This window comes from Synchiropus splendidus, chromosome 3 (assembly GCF_027744825.2).
Source record: "Synchiropus splendidus isolate RoL2022-P1 chromosome 3, RoL_Sspl_1.0, whole genome shotgun sequence".
NCBI lineage: Eukaryota > Metazoa > Chordata > Actinopteri > Syngnathiformes > Callionymidae > Synchiropus > Synchiropus splendidus.
Genome location: NC_071336.1, coordinates 22,765,462 through 22,771,719, shown reverse-complemented (window position 1 = coordinate 22,771,719; position 6,258 = coordinate 22,765,462).

Here is a 6,258-nt window from a genome sequence, read left to right as displayed (position 1 = left end):
AGATTTCCTCACAAAAATAATAACAACCAGAAACAAGGAAGTAATTTTGCAGCTGCTCGAACGAATGCTGTAGGGTTGGAGATTTCAAGGTGCATCCATGACTAAATTTTTGACTGTTTTAGTGTGCAGCATAAATCTAAGACGGCTCAGTCATTTCATTGCACTCAATAATTCATCACATCCCACAATTGTCAGCTAAAGGGACATGTTGTTTTTGAGCACTGTGAGGGACAAAACTGGGGACATTGGACAAATAAGTACTTTTGATAGACAATAGAAGTCACCAGTATCTAAATGGAGTTAACATTAGCTGCAGAAACTGATGTTGACACCAGTTATTTAATTCATTAGGAAGGTGTTCGAGAGCAGTTACATTGGATGAGGCAAATGTGCAGTTTTTTTCCTGCCAGAGTAAGAAGGATACAAAGCAGTCAATAGTTTACTAGCAAGAATAAAATCCATTGCTAAAACATATCTCAGTGTACATGTGTTGAACTATTGTTTTCTTTAAACTAGTAGACAGTAGTCTCAACATTCGTCCCGTCAAAAATAATAATAATAATAATAAAGATAAAGAATACGAACGATCAGAGGCGTGATACTGATACATTTGGTTTCCATGGTGAAAACAACCAGTGACAGTAGCTGGAAGACTGGAGTCAGAAATGGCCTTGACCTCCATTAGATCTTTTAAAAGGATTTCTGTTATGCACCGTGTGTTGTCTGCTGTTGCCATAGTGCTGCCTTTGTTAACCTTGTCAAGTGATTTGAAAATGTGATCGTCATTATGTCACGTTGAATAGTGGGCCATGGTTTAAGTGATTAAAACTGAGGCAAGTTATTTTACTTTGCACTAAAAAAAGCAGGGAAATGTGAATAGTTTAATGTATAAATGTGTTGCACGGATATGTGACAGGATGAATGAATGTCCTTTCTCCAACCATATGGAAATGACTGAATGAATGAACAATTGAAATATGAAAATAAGTCTGTCATTGTGGAACAAATTGAGTAAAAATATTCTTTCTTCACAGCAGGTTTAGTAACATGCATAGAACTCTGAAATCTGAAAATACTGACCCCTGGTAATCTCACTCACCACGTCATTGCTGACATGATTTCTTCATTTAGGTACATGCACTCATGCTTGATAACACAGACCCATCCTACATGAATATGATCATCATCATGTCCAAAAGGATAAGCAGAGCAAATTATTGATAAAATTAGATCAGAAGTATTTCTACTCAATAAAATACTACACTGTCAAAACAATTATTTGCTTTTATGAAATGCATTCTTATTTGAGTCACGTGTGCCCAGAAGACCATTTGACCTCCAGTCTTTCCAACAAAGACGTTTGTCAGATGAGAGAACTCCAGACTGCAGTATCGTGGCACTGCGCTTGACCTCATCATTTTTCTGAAAAGAAGAATTATTTGAAGTAAACACACTGAAATAGTAATTTAGAAAGATGTTTCAGTGGAAGAAAATTCAGGAATATGTTCATTTATTAACATACATATATGTTTACCGAAATAAATTTGGAATATACTGAGAATATATGTGTGGAAAAAATCTGTCAACAAGTTAACTGAAATCATAACAATGAAAACACAGAACTAATAAACTTAAACATGAAATCATCGACAAATTTAATACGGAGGCGGGCGGGTTCAGAGCTGAGTCATGCGCCAGGTGGCGTCACATTAGGCTACTTATCGAGTTTGGTCGGGGAGGGCGAGATTTTTGCTGGGCGGGGCTTATGTGCTTTGGTAATCTTGTATTTCCAATCTTGTATTTTTTGTGAAAACAAAAGCATATTACTGTGTATTGTGTTACTCCTAAAACACTGGGCTAGGTCCCCTTTAAACTATTTGAAGCAACTTTTATGAATATTTCTCCTCCGTCAGATGAATTAATAAGCTCAGCAGGTAAATCCATCTATTCTTGTCTTATGTCCACCTGACACCGCCGCAGTCTGAAACTACTGGTGAGAATTGTTATTACTGACCTACTTTTGCTACTTGCTTAAGTTTATCTAACATAAACGCATGTTGGTTTAACATGGGCTAGTTTCATACACAAGACATAAAAAAGGCTTGTAAGAAGTGAGTAAACATGACAGAAATTAATGTTTTTTTGGTAGACTACTTTGATATGTGCGACATATTTTTTTACACTTAAGTTGGACTTCATTCCTCACACATAACACTTAACTAATACATCAAATCTATGTGAAAATGCTGAGCACATCCAAATGATTTTCGCTGAACGTGTCTCTGTGGTACATTAAAATATGTCGGCATTTTTGTCTTGTTGAGAAAGATTGGGAAGAATGCGGCGCCCGGTGTTCTGACTTTGCTGCAGCTGGAACTGGCAACGTGAGGAAACAACAGGAGGTATATTAACAGATAAACTGATCCAGACTGTTTTCGGAAGACGGAAAAAAAACCCATGAGAACATTACCCCACCAAATTGAAAAGAATATCTCACCACAGAAATGGCATGACTCGTGCATCCCTGCTGCTATTGCAATACACCTGGGATCATTTCACAATTGAATCAATGCAAAGAAACAAACTCCTGTCTCATATTACAATGTTGCCCCATTTAACAAACTCTATAAAAGGTTCAATGACTTGCTTTTTGTTGTATTTTAATTTAAACAAAAAATAATTACAAACAGTTGTTGGCGAAAGATGGAAATGCACTTGATAGTGATTATGCTATAACAATTTCACTGGCCTTTGCCTGTCTAGTGCAGCCAGGGGTCATGAGGTCAGAGAAATTGCAAATACAACAGATTTTTCAGGTCTTTATTGACGTTTTTTGCTATGACAAATCATACAAACACATTTTAACTAAATAATACTCTTTCAACTGTTTCTTGTGTGTTAATGAGTGAATAAAATATTTAAAAACATACCTCAAAATAAAGTACCTTTCATGTAAACATGAAGTGAAACAATAAAGGCAGGTGACATATTTAAGGCATATAAAATATTTATTAAATATAAATGAATATACTTTAAAACTTTTTTGTTTGTTTGTTTACTCCTTGTCAATATTTTACAGTCAAAATCAAAATCAAATTTAAGACTTTTTTTCATCTGTATGTCAGTGTTTTGTAGAGTAGAGTATATATTGTGGCCCTTTGGAAATGTCATTGCCCACCCCTGATGTACATTATTTAAAACATGGTGGCTTTCATAGCAACCACTTTACTGTACTAACACAGCATTTTGACATGGTCAAAGTGGATAAAAGACCGGTGTGCAGGACACCAACTGTCCAACACTGAGGGCAGAAACCTTCCCGGGTGGGTCCTTGTTTATGCTGCTCCACTGCCTCAATATTTTGATACATTTAAATACTCTATCTTATTCATTATTTGACCTCATACCTCAGTAGTCCTCAGTGTTTCCAGTGGAATGTAAAGCATCATTCTTTTCCCAAAACAGTGCACAGACAAGGTAGTGCAAGGGCGCCTTGACCACATCTCTTCAGCCACCATGATGCCGAACAGGCTCTGTGGAGCATGTTGAAGAAGCTCATCCAACACCTTACTTAACAGTTGTTATCTACAGCAGGGGTTCTTAACCTTTTTGATCTTGGGGCCCACCTTTGCCAGAACAAATGTGCACAGGGCCCATTCAATAGAACTGATTCATTACTCTTGACTTCAATCAATAATCAATAACCATATTTAATCTACTTACACGTGAACAAAGTAAAACCTTGTGAAATGACATGAAACCATCGCAAAGATATTTGTCATGGAAAAGTCCAGCAGGACCAGGTGCAAGTCATATTCATCACATTTACTGAAGAAAAAAAAATACACAAACTGTTGAGAAATTTCGAAAAACGGAATAAAATTCTGAATAAAATAAATATAATGACGTCATGTCTAAATATCATAAAATAAAAATAAATATTTTAGTTAAACTCCAAAGAAGATATAAGTAAAGTGTAAAGGAAAGTACACCATAAAATGTCGTAATTAATTTTCAAAACTGCTTCAACAGGTGCTTTCATGTACAGTTTTTACTGTTGGGGCACCATCACTTTCCACACGTTTTCAGCTTCATTTAACCGAGCTCTTTCACAGCGGTGCTGCGTATGAGCTGTAGCGCTGACCTCCACCTCCTGGATGAATTTTTCATCATCGCCACTAAACTGTTGCGCAGCTTCACTGCAGGACTGGAGAAGGTGCCCCTGTGATGTTGGTCTTCAATTATGAAGCTGTAATCTAAACCATCATTAGCGCCACGTGGCTGTTTGACCACGGCTTCTACAGGAGAGGAGTGATGTGAGCTAATGACCAAAAATGGACGGATCATTTTGACGGCACGCAATTAGTTACACATAGATTAAGATGAGATTGCGCTACTTGTCATGGCGCCCTTGTAGCACCTTGTCTCTTTTGGGAGGAGAATGATTGCTTTGCATTGCAGTGGAGCCACTGAGGAGCGTTCTGAAGTATGAGGTCAAATAATGAATTAGGTAGAGGATATAAATGGATCAAACTATGGCGGCGGTGGAGCAGCAGAAACAAGGACCCAGCCTGGATGGTCTCTGTCCTCAGTGTGTGACAGTCGGCATCTCAACATTCAGCTAACGGTGAGATTAAAGTCAAGCTGTTGAGGACACACTCAATAATGCAGTCCTTCTCTGGCTGGGTACGTTTTTGCCCTGGGCAATGTTATTGTGAGCCAGCAATATATTTCATGATGACCAAACTAAAATCTTCCATTCATAAACACAGCACCAACATTAAAGACAAGCCAAGAGGGTTGAAATGAAAAATAAAAGTAGTGGTTGTTGGGCAAAGGAAAGACACGTGTTTTCACTTTTTTGGTTGCCATGTGTTACCAGACATGCTGAGCCGGTGTATAAAAATAAAATCAGTATATTGCTGGAGAAATGAAACATCGAACATGGAAGACATCAAGACGAACTTGTTTGCCCATTACTGTTTCAGCAAGCTTGTTTACTAACCGACGTTTCTCGGCAGAAGATCAAACTACACAGGACTCATTTCGTGTTTATATCTCCCCTCTGTTTCTATCAACTTAATCCATGATGAAAATAATGGGCCCAGGGGGCGAAACACAAACCAAACATTAGAAGTCTAACGGCGTTGGTGGTGGATAAAGGTCAGAAAGGTTTAGCTGCTGATGAGCAGAATATAGAAGAATGATTCAACTAAATAATTATCGATGGAGGTAAACATTATATGCACATCATTAGACTGTCACTGGAATGTGCTCTTAGTTCTGTTGCTTTTGCATGAAGATTTTCTTTGGACACAATGAATCTTCTCATTTACTCCGTCTGAAGTGTAGGTCAGAGAATAAATCCAAGAATTACTATAATTATCATTATTATTATTATTATTATTTGTGTGCATTTTGTAACACTTCTGAGAAAGAGAGTATTTGTTCTTCAGCATTTATGGAGTGGGGGAAAAGGGCACTTGTGTTCTGCCCAGACAAAGGGTTGGTGCTTGAGCACCACATCTGTGCACGTCTGTTGAAAACGCTTCTGTTCTCCATAGCTTAGCTGAGATATGCAACATGGTTTGAACCACTTCAATGAGTCGCTGTGTTTGGTAAATGACCTGTGATGTCATGCAAGATCGGATACTTTATTCCCAGGTTGGACTAAACATGTCATGCCCTCAGCCATGGTCAAAGAGATGCCTTATAAAAGCAATGTGATGACAATGTGCCTCACCTTGAACCATGTCAACCATGTTATTTTCTGTTGGAATGTATCTGTAGGTGATATCATCCATAGTTTAGAGGAGTCAACGTGTTTGTCTCCTCCTCACCCTCCGCTGGGATAAATAAAGTCAGCCCTGGGTGATTTAATTCAGTACCATTCTGAGAGGCCCATCTCTCAAATCCGCGGCAGGCACCTCACACCAAAGGCACCTTGGACAATTGAGTGAGACCCACAATCCTAATGATCTTATAATTAACCTGTACATCACAGGTGCAAGGTCATCACTGCAAAGCCTTGATGGCTGGGCACGTTTTTTATATATACGTGTAAATAAAAGCGTAAAGGACACCCGTCTTGATCCTATAAATCATCATGGAACGCCATGCTGCCTGAGATACAGCATCTATCTTAAACAAGGGAGGCTTTGTTTTTGCCACAGTTAGCAAAATAATATAAAATATTAGGAACACATTTCAATGAAATTTCCAAGTAATATTGATATTGGCACAGAATAATGCATTTTG